Source organism: Rousettus aegyptiacus, unplaced genomic scaffold, assembly GCF_014176215.1.
Source record: "Rousettus aegyptiacus isolate mRouAeg1 unplaced genomic scaffold, mRouAeg1.p scaffold_m13_p_4, whole genome shotgun sequence".
NCBI lineage: Eukaryota > Metazoa > Chordata > Mammalia > Chiroptera > Pteropodidae > Rousettus > Rousettus aegyptiacus.
Window position 1 is genome coordinate 18,134,865 of NW_023416307.1, and position 20,443 is coordinate 18,155,307.

Genomic DNA, 20,443 nt, shown 5'->3' on the forward strand with positions numbered 1-20,443 from the left:
TAAAGAGGGAAACAAATATTAAAATATGTTCAATATCCATAGTAATTAGGGAAATATAAGTTTAAAATACTAAGACACTGTTTTCTTGTCCATCAGATTGATAATTTCTATCAAATATTGGCAATGAAATAGAAAATCAGGAAATGTTGGAAGTTCAAACTGGTAAAGCTTAATTTGACTAGGCAATGAGGCAGTAACAATTAATATTTTAAATGTATATACCCTCTGGCCCAACAATTCTACTTTCTGGTATTTGCCTTAAAGAAAGACTTGTACGTGAATTTTAAAGAAGCATTTATAATGCTGTTGACTGGCTACACTGCAATAGCATTAATTTTTGTGTGTGTGAAGTAACACACATTTCATCAATGGAAGATTTAGACATATACGAATCAGCTCAAACAAAAGAACAAAGTGGGAATACCTTCAAGAGATATTCTTACGTTATTAAAAAGTCACAGTGAAAAACATAATGTAATATTATTTACATTTAAAAACCCACAAAATTATTTAATTCTATGTGTCACATGTATTATATGCATATGTATTATACGCTCTCAGGGTATCACTCTCTGCTTTCTACTTAACCCTATTTTCAAAGAGGCAATAAAATTTATTAGGGATTATTAAAAACAGAAACATGTATAATAGGTATTATATACATTTACATATGCATTTACATAGGAAATAGGTTTATAAAACTACACAAACTGACCACTGACTACCTCTGGGGAAGAGAATCATATTAGAAAGATATAGAATGAACTTTTGCTCTATCTGTATTTTTATACTATAAACACAATAAAGTATTTCAGGATCCTTTATTTTATATTTCTGAATGTCAAGAAAATAATTTACCAATAACTCTCTAAGGTGGTCATTTAAGGCCCCATTTTATGAAAAAACAGGACGCACAAATTATAGCTGACCTTCCCAAGGTAAACAATAGTAGAGTTGAAAATTTGTTCAGGACGATCCTAGGGCCTCTACACAGATTCTTTTCTGTAGGTCACATCTAAAAATCTCATATTTTGCACCAATCAAAACTTCTTTAAGGAGATATCTGGATTGGAGACAAATTTGTCAGTAAGAAATATTTGCTAGCAGAAACTATGTAAGTATGTTAAGGAGATTGTGGGTAAGAAGAGGGGCAGACGCAGAACAAAGTCCTGAGAAGTAGCAAACTTTAATGGATGAACACAGTTAAGAAACCTAATAAGAAAGGAAGAAATTGCAACATAATCAGAAGATGAAGAATTCAAGCACAGAAAGCACGTCTAGTAGAAGGAAGTCGTCAACAGTGACATGTGCTGCAAAGAGATCAAGTAAAAGGGCTTTGAAGCATCATCTGGTTTTGGTAAAAAGGTCATTTGGTGACTTTGACAAGAGAGTCTTGGTGAATAGCAGAGGTAGAAACAAGAATGCTGTGGGATGAAGCATGAGGGAGATAGGAGTATTTAAAAGTATGGCAAGTCCTAAAAAATGTGAACATAGAATTACCATGTGATCCAGCAATTCCACTTCTGGGTATATATCCAAAAGAATTGAAAATAGAGACTTTGAACAGATATTTACTCACGCCTGTTCACAGCAGCATTATTTACAATTGCCAAAAGGTAGAAGCAACCCAAATGTCCCTCAAAGGATAAATGTATTAACAAGAGAAGGTACATACATATGATAGAAAATTATTCATCCTTAAAAGGACAGAAAATTCTGATACATGCTACAAACGATGAATCTAACTGAAATAAGCCAGCCACAAAAGGGCAAATATTTTATAATTTTATTATTTGACATAACTAGAATAGTCAAATTCCTAGAGACAGAAAGTAGAATGACAGTAGTCAGGGACTGGGGGAGGGTGAGGGGGGATGGGGAGTTATTGTTTAATGAGTTTCAGTACAGAGTTTCAGTTTGGAAGGATTAAAAGTATCTGTAGATGGATGGTGGCAATTGTTGAACAACAGTAAGCACGTAGTTAATATCTTTGAACTATACACTTAAAAATGGTTTAAAAAGGTCAATTTTGTTGTATGTATATTCTAACACACACAAACACACATGCTATGAGGACTTAAAGGAAGTCAATGTTGAAAACTTTCTCAAAAAGGAAAGCAATAGGGGCAGGTCAGTTAGAAGAGCATTTTTTAAGATGGGGGAACCTTGAGCATATATATTAGCTAGAAGGGATCTAGAGAACCAGATTTACATCCACCACCCAGGTAAAAGGGACACTGATATTGAGGTAGTACATTAGAATCCCAGAGACTGAGCACTGCACTTCCAAAGTGAACCTGGGTCTTTCAGGCTAGGCAAATGGGCCTAGTGTCCATTTTACAGTAATACTCAAATACAATAATATTTAAAAATTTCTCAAAACACTTAAAATCTTAGCAATCAATTAATCACATCAATAACTTTTTCTTCAAGGATTTTTTAAAAAAGTACCACTAAAGAATTCAAATCAAATTTTATATTGGTGATATACTGGTGGGTTTTTTGTTTGAATGTTTTTTTTTTTTTTTTTTTTGTCAGAGGGCTGGGACAGCTTTCTTAGTATCGTGTGTTCGTTATTTTCACTTTCTGCAAATTCACATTAAGTATGAGCTTAGGTGAAATGGAAAATGTTTCTGTTTTCAATCATCCCTAATACATTGTATTGTCTTTTTGAAAATAGGGTTAAGTAGAAAGCAGAGAGTGATACCCTGAGAGCAAGCTGCTTTCTAAAGTCCAGAAAGTAGTTCTTGCAGTGTGTAGAAGTTTGCATAATCATTAAGTTATTCTTGCAATCCACCTTCTTCCTCTTCCCCAAGGAGCAAGGGAGGATGGGAGGGACTGCCACATATAAATTGCAGCTACCCATTTGCTTCTATTATGCAGTAACTAGGGAGAAGTATATGAGTATTTCCTTTTATTTGAGGTTGGCAATAGCATGTGCTTTCATCAACTCTTTTTATGTCCTATTTCAACCATTGTCCCTACTGTCCCATAAATATTTTCATTTAAGGCTTCGAATTGATAGAAATGCAGCCAGTTAAAAGTACAGCATAGCAGGATCTGCACCTGTTTTTTATTCTTGCAGCTGAAGTTGAGAGAGAGACCATAGCACATGGATAAGTAACAGTTTCAGTTTTGCAATGCTTTATCTATATGTAACAGGCAACTACTCATGAGAAAGGAAGTTTAAGACTTGTAAAAAACCGCTACCCAGATTCCAGGAATATGCCTGTTTACTAAAGTAATTTTTTTTCTTTTTACAAGATGTCCGTAGTCAGATTAACATTTAAGTCATACTCCAAAGACTTTAAGTTAATCAACCTCATTAAAGCAAGCTTATTCCTTGTGTATCAGCTTGACAGTTTTCTTCCCAATAGAGCAGTATTTTCTGTTTTTCTATGATAATCATTCAGTTACACAGAAGATGTTTCCTTATGTAAATGAGCATTACTTAATTAAGAATAGATTTCAATAACTTTTCTAAAATTTCCTTACATATATAAATATGTGTATTCATTAGTTATATATGTACCTATACAAATTAAAGCCTGTTACGGTGATTCCAACTCTAAGCTTCATGAATAATTTTCCATTTCCATAACATTTATAAAGCATAATGACTCTGGTGTTTCACAACTTCCTCCTTTTTCAGAGTTAAAAAAAAAAAAATGTGACTTGAGAAGAGTCTCGAGGAGAGAACAGAGTTCTTTGGGGTGCTGGTAGTATCACTCAACTATTTAAGCAGCTTAGCGAGCAACTGCAAATTCACAGAGGTAAGAAGAAAGCATTACTTGCTGTTTTTCATTTTATTATTTGATGCTAACAACTTATTATAGAGCAACAGTTTAAATGCTGGCTGGATTACAAAGTAGATTAGATAAATCTGATACCTCTTTCAAGTAAGTAGTCAATATTTTAAATGAACAAGTTTAGAAAATGTATAGTCTTATCTTCACATACAACCTTTTAAAAAGCTGCAGATTTTTAAAGTTCTTGATCTCAAATTATTTTAACTGCAGAGTAAAACATTCTCTTTTTTTCATAATTTTGCATATAATTTAATACTGAAAGAACTTTTGAACTAATAATAAACAAACTTTTTTCTCCCCCTAGCTCAACTTTTTTGCTAACATTTGTAAATTCTCCTACATATATTCTTTGGTTAATTTTGCATATTATTAGTTGGATGTTATCCAGGAAAGACAAGCTTGCATTTGTTTTTATGCACTGCAAAAATATATTGTTTTTTTAAAATGTGACATTTCAGTATTATTTTTCACATCATTGCACTATACTAAATACTATAGAAAAAGCGATTTGTAGTATAGATAATATGGTTTGAAAATCTAAATAAGATAAGTAAATCTAATTTTAGAGATTTGCCTTTTTAAAATAATATTAATTTACAATTATAATGCTTAAAACAGAGCAGAAACTAAAACAAAGACCATTCAAACCATAATTGGAGAGCCAATTAAGCAGAAACTGATCTCATTAGTGAAATGCTAAAATAATCTAAATCCAACAGAAATTTTGTTCTTGATAGTGTCAATCTAGAGTAATTGTATTAACTATTTAATACAACTGTATTTATTGTATAGCAATTTTTAATCTTTCTTTTAAAAACAATTGGTTTCTTTACACTTTGGTATAAGCATTACAGCATTTAATACATTTTTTTCAAGACGAATGCAATAAGTGCACTCTTCTGTTGATATATGTATGGAATTTTGAATAGTTTAACACTAAGAACTTATTTTGAGAAGGTGACATACATCAAACATTTACTGTGCGAGATTTGGCAAGGTAAATATTCCAAGTAATATATTTGAATGCTTATGTAATTTGGTTTGTGATTTTAACTAGAATAATATCATGGCTTCCAAAATAAAGAAAATTTTCATTGTTCCATCAAATAATAAATGTAATTTTTATTACTTTTGGTGAACAATGCTGTCGTACTGATTCTATTACTTTACCTAGAAAATAGTTTTAACTGTTTTGATGCAAGGTGCTATAACAAGAGATTATAGGGAGAAGGAAAGCAGATTACTGGTGTTATAAATTCAGGAAATGAACCGTTAACCCAAGTTTGACATCCTTAACTCGATCGACATTTCAAAATTAAGTTGATAGTTGTGAGAAATGCACTAAAATTGTGTATCCTCATCCTTATATATCACACACTAATTAAACACAACTCCGTCCAACAGAACTGGATTATGTTAATAATACCTAATGCCCTGTCTTTAAGAAAAAATAATGAAAGTATTTTTAAATGTCCAGAATTTTAAGTATGAGATATTTTGATACCATGAAATAATAAGTGCTTGCGGGTGGGTTGTACATAGTGTGGCATTACATGAATAACTGATAACAACCAAGAGAAAACATAGCCCAAGAAAATTACAATCTTAATTGATCACCACCATAATTCGGAGCAGCAAATAAAGGCCAAAGCAAATAACGGCCAAAGAAAATGCCATCTTACTAGCAAGACAGATGTGTTGTTGTTATTGTTGTTGAGAATTATGAAAGTTTCTAAAGGAATAGCCTAGTTCTAGATTGTGGGAAACAAGTTTAGAATTTGTTCTGTCTTTCAGAAAATTGTACTTACAGAAAATATTAGCGGCTTTTAGACTGAGTTTCCGTGAGACATACAGATGGCTGAAGACGACATTCTTGTCATTATTAGAACAGCAGGACGCATTGCATAGACTTTTTATTTCGCACACTGTAGTAAGAAAAAGCACCCAAATCCAAAGTTTTAAAGTGAAATTAGATAAAATATTGTAAATAGTTTCTTGCTGGGAAACATAAAATTTGACTTTTGGATTATGTACGTATATTTTACTATGTTTCATTAAAATTACATTCATGTGAAACACTATCTAAGACATAAAATTTCATTGAATCTAATAAGAGTTGAAACTGGATGCCTGCTGTACAGGATTGTAAAATTTTATATCTTTCTTAATAAGACATGATTGACTGGTGACATGTGGGTAACCTTGCTGGGAATCTGCCAAACTATTGATATCCAGGGCTGTGCAGCTAATCTCACAGTGTATGGTGTCTCCCACTTCACAGATTGAATTTCCCAAAGCCAACCACCTGTCGAAGAGAAAGATCCGGTTATAAAGGGCTCTATCCCACCTCAGCAAATATACTAACGTTCAAATAATATTTTCACTTCGCAACGAATCTATTTGTTTTTGACATAAATGACTGGACTTTCAAGAGAAATTTTGAAACATTGAAACAGTTGCTTGTTTGGTTTGCTTGTCTCTTGGCCATATTCTTATTTATAAAAATAAAGACAAGAAAGTTTTTTGCCTGAAAGAAAGTTTTTTGCCTGAAAGAAAAATTATGGTTTGGGTGCAGAAACAAAAACCCTCTAAATCTGGATAGTGTGGGTCTTCTTGCCTTTTAAAAGTAAATTTGTGTCCACCTACATTCATTGAGCTATTTATTTTTAGTGGATGTGACTTCTAAATAAGTGTCATATGTAGGTTATTCATATTTATTATATTAATAAAAATATATGTGTTAAATTAATTTTTGTTTTCAAAAAATATACACTGTAGTAAAACATGCATCCTGTAAAATAGAATATGTATCTCATTTCCATATAAGAAATAATTTCTGCCAATATAAAAAATAAATGAAGTACTTTGACATTTCTGCATATTTCCATGTACAGATACATTGAATACAGTCTTATTTATACATCTGTACTTAGAAAGTAAAAACACTGTTTTTTAAAATCTTTAGAATGTAAATTATTTGTTGTTTGACCATTATTGTTATATTTCCAACACATAACATTATTGATATTTTTTATTATTTTATCATGAACTAAGACTGGGAACTTATAATTGGTGTTTTGTAAATTCCTTCCAGCTTTATTTTTTCATCATTCTATGCATGTACAGGAAATAGTTTTTAAATTTTCAATATTATTGAAGAAAACATTAAATATATATTTTTAAATCCACATTTTTAAAAAATGGCATTAAAACCATTCATTAATATTGGAACCATAGAAAGTAGATCAGAAATTAAGTTAGCCTACTGTTGTTGCTCCATGAAATAGTACTAGTTCATGGAATAATTATTATTATTCCACTTTATAGATATTTTCTCATTAACTTAATTTTTATATATGTACAGATTATCATACTCTCAAAATTTGGCAACAATATAAATAGTAATATAATCCTGAAAAACATCACCAGTTTGTTCCCATTTTGAAAAAAAGAATAAAATTAGTAGAATTTTTCTTTAAGTGTACTTTAGTTCAATTTATTTTCACTTTTCATAAGGAAAGAAATTTAAGCAAATGCTTTTATTCTTTTTCTCTCTTGAGCAGATCTGAACTAGAGAAGAGGCAAAAAAAATTCTCCATGCAATTAGGCTGTTTTCTGAGTGGAATAGTCATATACTTGATGGCAATGGATTTTTTTAAGTACTCACTAGAAACACTTGTTATACTTCATTCACTTTTTAAAATTTTTTATTTAAAAATGATTTCAAGCTCAAAAAAGTTATAAAATGAAAAAATTATGTAATGAGTTTTCCATATACCCTTACCAAAATTTGCCTGATCTTAATTTTTGTCCACCCCACTTGCTTTATAATTTGCTCTTATTCCTTCTTATCTATGTCTTTCTATCTCTATGATTTTTTCCTGAACTACTTTAGGGTAAGTTATAAACAACATGGCCCTTAACTTTAGTGTGTTATTACTAAAAATAGAGGTAGTCCCCTACATAGTGGTTACATACAATTATCTACTTCATAAATTTACATGGATATGACACTTTTATCTAAGATTTATCCATATTCTAATTCTACTATTCATCTAATAATACCTTCGATAATATTTTCTCCTACACAAAAAGATCCAGTTAGAGTTAAGTATCATATTTAGTGGCAATATCTCTTTAGCCTCCTTTAATCTGGAAAATTTCCACATAATTTCTTTGTCTTTTATGAAATTGAAAACTTTGAATGAGTACAGTCAATTCACCAACTCCTTTTTCTTTTGTACTTTTTAACAGAATGTTCCTCATTTTGTATTTGAACATTTCCTCTTGATTAGATGGTGGATATGCGTTTTCTGCTAGAATACTGTATAGCTGATGTTTTTCCACTCACTCTATCATACCTAGAGCCACATGATGCTCATCTGTCCACATTGGTGATACTAATTTGGGTTGCCTCGTCAAGGTGTTGCCTGATTTCTCCATTTTGTAGTGATGGCTGCTCATGAAAAAATAATTAATGTTCTCCTTTGAGGCACTCTTTGCTATACTGGTTACTAAATGACGGTATTCTAACTCCAGCACTCCCCTTTACATTTGTGTCTGTCTTTCGAATTCCACTATAAGCAAAAAAACAAAAACAAAAACAAAAACAAAACAAAACAAAAAACCACTTTCTGCTCCCCCATTTATTTATTAGTGTATATATCTATATGTTACTGATATGAACTCCTGAATTTCTGTCTGTTCAGGGGTTTATAATTCATTACTGCTTTAATTATTTTGGTGCTCAAAGTGTCCACATTTGACAAAAGGGGCCATTTCATCTGGCTTCTACATCTTTGTGGCCCGCCCCCATCATATTAGTAAGCATTTTGCTACTTTTAGGCATAAAAAGATATTCTAGGTCGATCTGGTACCTATTCTGTTTCACTCCTGGAATCATTCATTTCTCATTTCTTTTAGTGGGGAATAGTGTTAGATGCTAAAATCTGGCTGTCAGATATACTCACTGACACTGGAGTATTTTTACTTCTTATTCCTTCCTGCAGAAATATATTAATGTATATACATGTAGAAAAACACAAACTTACAAATAACATACACAAATGCATATGTGTGCATACATAAAAACATTTATATCTACAGACATATTTTGGAGAGCAAGAGTTCATCCGATACTTCCAATTTCGGTCCATCCCCACAAGGCTCTTTCTTGCACTCCCCTATTCCATATTTGTGGGCTCCTTCTTCCACAGTGTGAGCCCCAGATCCTAATGTCATCATGCTTACTCATTTGCTCAATTCTATAATATATTTAAAATAATTTCTGAATGAGTTTACCCAAACCACTGCAATAAATAAACCTGCTGGAAAAAAATGCAAAGTTTATATGTACTTTTCCCCACACATACCCAAACCTCACTCAAAACTGTGTTTGTAAGTTACTTAAATGAATTCTTCCTTCCTTTTCCTCCTTCCCTATCTCCCTCCCTTCCACTCTATCTTTCTTCCTATCTCCCTACCTCCCTCTTCTTTCCATTCAGGATTATCATAGTATTCATTTGAAATACTGGTAAGTTCATTTGTTTCAGCTTGTTTCTAGTTTTAGTGTTTTCGTCCCCTTTGCATTCTTATTGGTTTAAATTTATTTTTTAATTGATTTACTTTAATCTTTTTTTTTTTTCTTAAGCCATTGGTATAAAGTGCTACTTGTTCCAGCCATTTCAATTAAACAAACCTCATAAGGCTTAATTCAAATGTTATGATACGGTTCAGAAATAGCTGTCTGAGTTATTGGCTGAAACTTTATCTTTATATCCTTATTCGATTCAATCTGTGTTTAGTCTGAAGTCAATTATCCTCTTGGGCATTCCAAAAAAATGGCAATTTCAGATAAGACAGTAGACATCCATAGTACTTGGTCAATCTTATGAATTTATTCCAGAGGTCTCTTTTTTTTTTTTTAAATTAAATGTGCATATACCATCACGCTTACAGAAAAATAATTAGATAAGGAAAGTAAGGAAAGAAACAACCGTGAATTTCTATAGTCCATAAGCATTGGAAAAAGTTCTCACCCTTTTATATAAGTGATACTAGAATGTTCCTGCCCCTAAAGCTCTTCCATATTCTACTCCAGTAGTTGTAACTCTGAATACATGTTAATATTTGTGGTAGCGAGAGAAAGTGGGCCCTTGTCAAAAGATTCATTTTCAATTTCCATTCTGTCACTTATTGATTGTAGGTCTTGGGCAAGTTACTTCTTTTCTTTCTCCAGATATCTAGTCCCATAACTTTAAATTAAAAAAAAAAATCCATACAAACATCCTTAAATTTCTGCCAACTTCTGGACTCATACCTCAAAGGGATTATTAAACTTCATGCAGATATTAAAAGGCATGTCAAAGTCAACCTGTCCAAAATAAAACTCAGCACTGGTACCCTTCTCTGCTCTGCCCCCACTATTTTTGGTCAATAATTGGCACCATCTTATACCCACTTATCTAGGTCAAAGCCATCATTGATTTCTTTCTTTCCCTCACCTACACCCTACTTACTAGTAAGTTTGTCAATATATTTTTCTAAAAGATATCCCAAAGCTGACCAGGGTCACCCCTTGTACCATCCTGAGCGCAGTGTGAGACACTGTTGTCACCACTGAGGTGTCAACATGGGGGAGGATAATGATGCAGAAGTGCAATCGGCGTTTTTCCTCGGTTCTTCTCTGCTGACAAGCAAAGAATCACAGGTCAACGAGATTTAGAAGAAGTTTTATTGAAGGCACCATTTGAGGTAGAAAATGAATGGCTAGCCGTGAGAGAAAGAAAATATGCACCCCGTGGGGAGCGGGCTACAACAGGGAAGAGAAGGCCATAACAACACAGAAGTCGGAAGGTCTGTATCATATTAGGGGCCACGATGGGTGGTTACAAAGGCATTCCTAGGTGATTGGCATAAGAGGTAATTTTGATTGACACGTGGCTGTCACATATCTCTCTGCCTAGTGCGCATGTGCTTACCCAGAATTCAGTCTGTTATAATTAAAGTCATGAACTTCGGGGCATTAACATGGTATTATAATGATGGTAGAATGAGGCTGAGGTTGTGGATAGATTATGGTAGTGCCTTATGTGCATGCATCTGGGGCTGGATTAAACCAGTTATAAATTATGGCCCTCCAGTCCTTTGTCTCCTGAGATGTAGGAGTGGTTCTCTAACTGCCAACAGGTTGTTCTTTGGGTGGTCTCTAGGCTGAGCCTCTATTCCTTTGTTCCCCTGTCACTCATGTCTGACTAGCTACATAACACTGTAATTTCTGTTCTAGACATCTCTGTTCTGTTTCAAGCTTCCTCAGAAATTTACCTTTTCCTACTCTTGCATCCCTGCCAGAACAACATTTAAAAATGTAAATCAAATGATGTGACTCCATTTCAAAAATTTTCAATGGCTTTCTATTTTAATTGGGATTCCTCACTAGAGTTTACATATCTTGGCGTCCACCTACATCTCCTCCCTCATACCTTATCTCTCATCCCTTCATTCAGTATGCTCTGGCTCATCTCCTCACTTTGCCCCTAGGATATCCTAACCTCATTATGACTCAGGGACTCTCCACATGCTTTTCCCTCTCTTTTCCCGGATGTGCTTCCCACACGTGTTACTGTGACACAATCTTTTGTTCAGATCTCTGCTCAAATGTTCCTCCAAAGGGATGTCTTTCATGACCAGCTACATATTTTATTAGAGTGTCTCTAACACACGCTCTATCTTTTTGCCCCATTTTGATTTTCTTGAGAGTACTTAATACTACATAAAATTTTCATCTTTATTTCTTTATTCAATTATTTATTATGTTTATCCCACTAAAATGTAAGTTCCATGAAGGCAGGGATTTGGTCTATCTGGTTTATGCTACATCCTCAGCAGCTGGGACACTGCGTGAAACATAGTAGGTATTAAAATAAATGATGATGAAGTCAAAGGCTTCAGCATTTCTGAGCCTCTCATACACTAAAATAGGCATAACAAACAAACAAACAAACAAACAAACAAAAACAGCTACTTCCCAAGATTGTCTAGAGGAGGCCGTGGTCATGGTAGTGCTCTAAACTACCATGCAATTGTCAGGTGGAGAGTCTTCTGTTAACATTGAGTGAAAGGAACTGAAACAAAAAAGTGGTCCCTTGCAATAACAAATAGACCGAGAAGTTCTCTTTTTTTCTGTGTTGGCTCTTTACCACTAAGCTAAAAAGAGATGAGTTCACGGTGGCTGCTGTTAATCTCTTAGAACCCTGAGGGGCGGTTGCTCTGCATTGTTCTTCCACTGCCTTTGCCCTTGTTCTGCCCTGCCCTCACCACCAAGAAAAACATGTGCCCACCCTGCTTTGCCAGTTAGGGTTCATTGCTTTCCTCAAGCCAGATGGAAGAGCAATCTCCTTTCAGAATCCTTTTTCTGATTAACCATCTGCCTGTGCTGGCCTCATGGCTCTGCATATAGTTCACATATTGTTTTGCAATTAATTCACGCTTCCATTTTGGGTCTTGAAGAGGATTATAAAGCTACTCTAGGGAAACTATTTCTTTTGCACCAACATATCAAGTTTAAGGTTATAAACGCATGACTTAGTTCTTGAGATTATTAGGCTCTATATAGAAAAGATGATTGTGATGATGATAATAATGATAATACTAATAATAACTTTTTAATTATATTTCTTAGTATCAGTTTTTAGTACTATTACATATCATTTTTTAGTACAAGTTTTTAGTACTATTTTTAAATAGCATTGTATGTCAGGTGCTTCACATGATTAACATTTAATACCCTCACTAACCCTGTGAAATAAGTACTATTATTACTATTTTCCAGGTTTAAGGGGGAAAAAAAAAGAGGTTCAAAGAGAGAAAGGTAACTTGATAATGGTCACAAAACTGATCCAGGTGTGCCCTTCTCTAAGCTGAATATTTACCGTATTATTATACTGCCTCTACTGATTTATGGAGAAGCAAGGTAGACAAAGCTGTGGTTTAGATATAGTCAAGACTTTATAGATTACATGGTGCAGCCCCTGCCTCAGAAATCTTACACTCTAGTAGGAAAAATAATAAAAGAATTGGATTTTCAGCCACAATATGAAAAATATAAGAGATCACCTGAGGCACTATAGTAGCTGAGAGTTATACTTCCAGGTGCAGTGATGGTGCAAGGCTCCCTGGGAGAGGCTTCTTTAAAGTTGAACTATCAAAAATTTTCATCCAGTAAAGAAGAGTTGAGATAACAAATTTTCAGAAAATTTCAGAAAAGTTCAAAGAATTGAAAAAAAACATTTTAATATAACATAAATTTTATATCGAACCACTTTTTTTTCTTTCTTTCTATTTTACAGTCTTACCACAGGACTCATTTAGTGACTCTCACTTTGTGGTTCTTCTCAGGAAGTCAGTTGTGTGAGGAGAGGATGTTAATTCTTGTGAGAAGCCTGTTTTCGTTTTGAAGTGCATTTGCACTGAGCACTGATCTAGATGCTGAGGAAACAGTGAGGGACAAGACCAAGGTTCTCTCCTCTAGGAGCTGAACTTCAGTCTAGTGAGGAAAGACAATGAGTAAACTAGTAAAGAAGTAAATTTTTAAAAAGGGAATTTCAGGCTATGATAGCAGCATGAAGAAAATTCAACTAAGTAGGATAAAGAGACAGAAGAGGGAGACTTCTCTACCTGGCTGTCCTCTCTAGGTGGCCTCTCCGAAAGGGTAAATATTTTAAGCTAAGACCTAAATGATGAGAAAGTGGAGAGTACCTTGCAGAGGACTCTAGGAAGAGAGGGCCAGGAAGAATGATGGGCAAGTGCAGAGGCCAGATTGAGCTTGGCATATGTGAGAAGCAGCAATGAGCAGTCCAGTTCTCAGAAGGTAGTGAGAGATGGAGCTGGGGATGACAGAGAGCCAGGTCACCTATGTCGTAGGCCAAGGAAAAGAAGTTTTACATTGTGAGCTAATATTTGCAAGTGCATGTGCATGTACGGATTGGTGAGAGGAATGCATTCACTATCTGTGTTTAACACAGGCTAGGGAAAACTGCTGTTTAAAGAGAAGCAGGAATTACTACATAAGTCAAAAACTTTCCTTGAAGATAAATTATTATATTTAGATAAATTTCAGATAAGCTGAGTTTACCTTCAGAGGTTAACTATGTTTTCTTGCTTTTTCATGTCCATTATGTGGGTTTGACAAAAGTGAAAAGGACTCAGATATTATTTAAATTTGTTAACTTAAAAATTTTTAGTAATATTACTCCAGAATAGTTGACTCTAATAATGGCCACTGAAAATAGATAGTCTGATGTCTGGCAAGTGAGGTCATCAGGCATGGATATGAAGCAGTAAAGAGTAGAGAAAAGGCTGTTTTCCAATCTCCAGAGACAATAGATGTTTCTTTGTCTCAGTGCTGATGACAATAGGGGCCCTTGTGACATCAACATGTTTCTCTTTTAAATAGTGGTAACTTACTCTGCTTTTTCTGCAATAATTATAAATTTTCTCTGATTTTCTTTTTTTATTATCCCAAGAGATCTAAATGACCCAACTATTACCTTTTAAATCCCAGAGTTAGTTGGACATAACTTTGCAGGAAGTGGGAGGGCAGGCAAGTTGGGAAGTTGAGTGTGATTTGGGAATGGAATATGAAATAACTTACCAAAATGAACATATTTTATTATTATTATTATTGAGTAAACAATGTCAACATCTACTAGTTAGGGACCACAAGAACAAATGGTCTCTCCCTGTATTTAAGAAGTTAATGACAACTAGCATGGCTTCTTCTATTTCTGGTTTGGTTAAGAGCTGACAATGACTGCATGTGCTAGAAGGACGGCAGTGCATCCATTGGAGAGGAGAGGAACACAGCTGTAATTTCCTCAAGGTAGGCAGACATTATATTGTAGGAGCCAGAACCTAATTTTTGAGAGTTCATGACAACACCCAGATAGAAAAGCATTATGCTATGGGTATTGGGAAGCATGGAGGAGTCCAGATGACTTTATGTGCTATTTAAGTGATGCATTTTATTCTATTATGTAAATATGTAGGTATAATAACTCATCATATTATCATATTATTGCAAAGTAAAGGGTGGTGTATGGTTTCCAAGTGCATGTGCATGAGAGAATAAATGCATAAATATCTGCAATCTATAAATATTAGAAAACACTCCTGAAACATGAAGCCACTGCCTGTCCTGCTGCTTACATAGATGGGGAGATTAACCACATGGTATATCTATTGAAAATATGAGAATAGCAGGTTTTCTGCCATAATAGTAGTATCATTTGTTGACAGGAACTAGATTCAAGAGGGGAATGTAGAAAGAGCACATGGCCTTGAGATGTGACTCCATTTAGTTAACTAGGAGCTGATGATCATCCTCTAGAATTGGCTGCTGAGGATGCTTCTCCAGAGCCAGTTGGCTTCTCCTCCTTCCTTATTTGGCTTTGTTCCTCTGGTTGGAAAGGCATCTCTTTCAAAAGTGTAAATGTTCCTCTTTCTGTAAGTGATGTCATCATTCTCATGGCCCAAGCGTTTGTTACTAAATAGTACTTAGCAACACATAATCTTTTTTTTTTTTTCTCTCTCTCTCTCTCTTATAGTTCTGAATGTGTTTGTTCTGATGAAGTTGAATTTTTCAGGGAGGTAAAAGTAAAAGCTGAAAAAAAAAAAAAAAAGAAGCTATGCCTGGAAGGATCTCTTGACTTGTATTACTTAAAAGAAGTAGTAGACAATTAAATTTTTATCCTATAGCAATGTTCTGACTGGGTTAAAAAAAAAAAATTCACATATGTCTCTGAAGGAAATGGCTCCCATGCAACTGTACACCATCTACTCTTCTATAAAGTGTGGTAGGTGTCATTTGCTTAGCTTAGCTTGTCCTTCTCATGTGTTTCCTTGTCAAGTGGGTGGGGAAAATTGGACAAGAGAAAGCTGTACACTGGCCGATGCATAGTGATGTTTCTGAAGAGCCCATTTATCATTCTAGGAATATCGTGGATTCCCTTTTAATTACATCCTACCTGTCTGTTTCTAAACACTATAAGAGGATCTGCTTCTTATCTTGCAAAGGGTAGCTGTACATTTCTTAAATAGCTGTAATTTGATTTTAATCCTCATATTTTAAAAACGCCTGAAATTTAACTTTATTTTTTAAATATTCTGGATTTTTAAATTCATTATTACTATCTATGTTAAATAATAGAATTAGTTATCATTTATCAAAGGCCTGACCTACGTTAATTTTTGTGGTGTCATTCATCACCAGAGTTTTATAAGGCAGACATTTTAAGTTCACAGGAAACTGAGACTTAGAGAGAGTGTCTAGAATCTTATAGCTAATAACAGACTCCAACAACTGTCTTTTTCTCTGCAGGAGCCAAAGCTATGGGCAAAAGAGCAGCCTTTGAAATAATACCCTCTTGTTTTTTAACCCAATTCTTCTAAAAAGTGTGCTACCTACACAGGCCATTGCACCGTGCTGGGCACTGGGCGGGGGGGGGGGGGCAGTTAATATGCCTTATTGCCAAGAGCAGCCAACAGCACAGGCAGAAAAGCAAGGTTGCAGCAGCCATGACTCTTAACATGAAGGGTGGCCCATGTGTCCTATTTAGCATGTATATACCCGTTGCCAAGAACTCCAAAGTAGACAATGTCTTCCTTTTACTGGCGTTGGCTTCTTCTTTCATTATGATAAGGAAAAACCCAAAATTGTAACCAATATCATTCATATGCTCTCTTTTCCTAATAATTAATGTGGCTGCCTGGTATAAATTAGATATTTGGTGTCAAACGTACACTTTTTCACAAGTTCAGGTCTAAACTAACAAAGTTAACATCTTTCAGGGCCCATGTAGAGTTCTCAGTATTTAGGGACCCTGACAAATTATTCGCAGCTTCTTTCAGGATAGACCTATCACAGCTGTGTAAGAATAAACAGACCTCAAAAACTTCACGAAGTGGAAAAAGTATTCTGGCTAAGTCTGTAATTTAGACTGTACCTTTAGAGAAGAATGACTTCATGAAAAGAGGGGCTCAGAGTGGCCAGCCTCTTCTATGCAGTTAACTTTTTCTTTACTTAATTGTGGTGACTAAATGACAGGTAGGAAAGTGCTTTCGCAGGTACGTGGGCGTCTTGAAGCTGTAGAAGCAAGTTACACTATGCATGGGAGTAAGCTGTGGGCAGGAGTTATAGACTACAGCTCTATTGCTAGTCTAGAGTAGTCAGGCATAAACAGCTTTACAATGGCACTTGAACACAATTAATAAACTCCTATTAAAGGCACTTGATACATGATTCGAAATAAGCACATATAACCTTTAATATCCAGGAACAGAAAAAATAATAATTTTATGTCAAGGAACAAAGATTTAAAAAAAGAACCTTTACCTTTGACAAAACAAAAGATAACACAATTGGATTTTTATGTTGATTCATAAGCTGACATGCTATACTGTTCGAAAGTATGAGAGAGAAGCTGGCTTTGTCTGTAGCTGTCAGAGCCTTGAAAGATTGAACCCAGGAAATAAATGAAAGCAAACACACACACACACACACCCACACACACACACACACACACACACACACACACACACACACACACCAGCAAGGGTGGCATAGTAATAATCAGTCATAGATTTCTTCAGACTTTGCCCTCAAAAGCTGTGTGGTGGATACTTTGCATCTTAACAGAAAGAAAGTTGCTACTTTAGGCCACCGGTAATAGAATTCTGTCTTACAAATGAGGAGGACATTAGGCAGTGTAGATGTGTGATTTAAGTGCTGTGATGGCTTTCATATAGCTGTAATTCTAGACATTTGGATGCAGTAAGTAACAGAGGAGATCATAAAAATAATGATAACTGCCTATCTTTTGAGTTTGGATTCGCCTGTTGACATTTTCATTCCTTCCTTTCTCTATATTTTGCACATTTATATTATTTACTTAATTGACTATAATTATCTACTGTTTCATATCTATTGTCCCTGCTGGATGGTAAATTTCAAGAGGATCGAGGTCTAGTTTTACTCACACTATAGCCTCAGATACAAAAGGCTGGAATTATGCCAGGTGCTCAGTGACTATTTGTGACAACTGGATAGGAAAGTTGGTAGCAAAAATACAGTGAAAATGCAATAGTTACAGGTGACCTATTACCAAAAAAGTTTGAAAAGGGAAAAGAATGTTCAACATTACATAAAAATATATTTATTACTGAGAAGTCTAGATTAGGATCAGGTCCTGTCAGCCGTTGTCATTGCAAAGCCTATGGCAGAAAAATGAACATTCAGATTCAGACAGGTGTGGCCAGGTGGGTCATTTATACTGATTGAACGTTCACAAGGACCAGAAATTAAGATTTCTAACATTACCTGCAAATGAGATACGAATGAGAAATGTCCTATTCATTTATTTGTATTTATGATTTAACTATATTAATTTGTTCAATGAATTTATAGAGCATATTGAAGTTTGCAAAAAACTTTTTCTCAACAAAAAGTCATATATATAACAAATATACATATATATGTACATATATATTCTATAACACACATATATTCTATAGTATAATGTACATAAATCCAAAGGGAAGGGGCCCACGGCACTCTTGGCTCTCAGGTCTTGACGTCAGCCTCAGGGGCACTCTTGATCACAACTTCTTTGGAAGAGACAGAGTAAAGAGTTTTAAGCAAACATCAACCTAAGCATTATAAAATATGTAGAATTATCCTCTATGTGGGCTTGACTGTTGGTCTAGTTTGTTTTTAAGCCCACAGGCTACTGAGGCTTACCTGGTATAAAGTGAAACATATTTCAGTTGCCTACAATACCCCTTTAGCTCCCCAAACCTAACTCTATTTGAGACACAGTTTCCTGCAGAGAACACTGTTTCTGTTGAGCCAAATAAACTTTGTTTGCCATAGAGAGAAAATGGAGCAGGTCAATGGATTGCAACTGAGTCTGTGTAATTTCACTTCCTAAACTCTAGTTCAGTGGCAGTAAACCCTGGCTGCACGTTGAAATTATCTGGAGAACTTCCAAAAAAGATGATATATCTATATCTATATCTATATCTATATCTTTATATATGTATTCATATACGTATATATGAATTTATGTCAATGTTTGGGTACCACTTCCAGAAATTCCGATTTAATTGATTCAAAATGTGGGCAAAGTCAAGAACTCCTGTTCTGATTTTACTCTCCTCATTTCTAGGAGGGGCTTGTAAATACCAACTCATACACCTGTTATGAGGGGTCAAAGAGATAGTGTGTGTAATTAGAGTCCTTAACATTTCTGAATTCACCAGCTTCCCTTCTTGTATTTCAGGAGGGGCAGCAGAAAGGGAGGGAAAGGGAGGTGGGGCGTCTGGGAAGGTGAGAAGCAGATCCTTCCACAGAGCCCTCCAAGTTCTGCCAATTAGTGCTTCATTAGGGTTCACAGGCTATCCTTTGTCAAAGCAAACACTTTTGAAGGATTAAGCCTCATTCTCGCTTTAGTGTGAATGACTTTAATCAGATAATCTCCTATCACCTAGTTGAGGATTTGTCATTGAAGGTCTGAGGAAGCAAAGAGAGAGTTGCAAGGCCAGTCTGGGACTCAGGAGGGCGGGCGGGAAGTCTGCTGCCTGGGAGGCCAGGGTCTGAAACTGGACTTGACACTTGGGAGGCTGACAGCACCACAAAAAAATAATAAAAACAAACTTTCTCCTCATGTTGTTAGGGCAATGATTTGTTTAAAGAGTTTGTATGATCTTGTTTGTCTAATGGCCCTTCATGACTTTTCCGTGTCCTTCTGCCCTGAAGCATTTAACATGTGCCAGGTAATTTTACCGCTTGCCAGCTGCTTGGCGGGGCGGGGGTGGGGTGTCTGTGATGAGCAAGACCTGGCCCACCCCTCGACCCCTTGCCATCTGCTTGGCACCTGTGAGCACTGAGTTTGTTGAATTTAATTGAATTGTTTCATTTGCTACACTCTTTTTCAAATGTGTGTGCGTGCGTGTGCGTTTTCTTCACATCTGTCCCCACCTACTAGAGTCTGAGCTCCTTGAAGAAGTCTGAATAATTTCTGTATCCCTAGTGCCAAGCACGACCCTTGGCACATAGTCAGTACTCAATAAATATTTGTTAAATGAATAAAGGAGCAATGCCTATGTTAAGATATTAGAATTAGTTTTGGACTGTTTTGCACAGTTGCTACACCCCGGGCAAGGCAAAGAGGGAGAAAAAGGAGAAAAAGGTGTGTATATGAAGCTCCTGTCATTTATTACTGTGACAAAAGTTCTTATTCAAAAGTCCCTTTAGGGCAATCTCTTGACACATGGTCTGAAGGTAATTTGGGGAAATAGAGAGGTAAGAAAAAATAAGAGGCTCTAACAAAAGATTGAGAGAGAGAGAGAGAGAGAGAGAGAGAACTCACCTACCAATGGAATGAAAAGAGAGATGGATGCAGAATATCACAGAAGCCAGGAGAAAGGAACTTCAAAAGTGAAATGAGTAGATAGATACAGTAAACATTTGGAGGGGGATTAACTTTGTTACTGGTATTTTCAAAAAAAAATGTTTGCATTTAGGAACAAGTAAGGCAATGGCCATATTTTTCAGTTGCTTTTATTCTACATGGAACAGA

General features: G+C 35.2%; 1 protein-coding gene across 2 annotated transcripts in view; it reads left to right on the forward strand.

The window, feature by feature from the left end:
- The first annotated feature begins 3,669 nt into the window (after window positions 1–3,669).
- Window positions 3,670–20,443, forward strand: part of MBNL1 (muscleblind like splicing regulator 1) — a 190,525-nt gene continuing 173,751 nt past the window's right edge. The window contains exon 1 of one of the 2 annotated variants that reach the window (XM_036218714.1): window positions 3,670–3,773. The gene's annotated coding sequence lies outside the window, so the exon portion shown is untranslated. The remainder of the gene's footprint in view (window positions 3,774–20,443) is intronic. The other variant, XM_036218745.1, reaches the window with a different exon arrangement.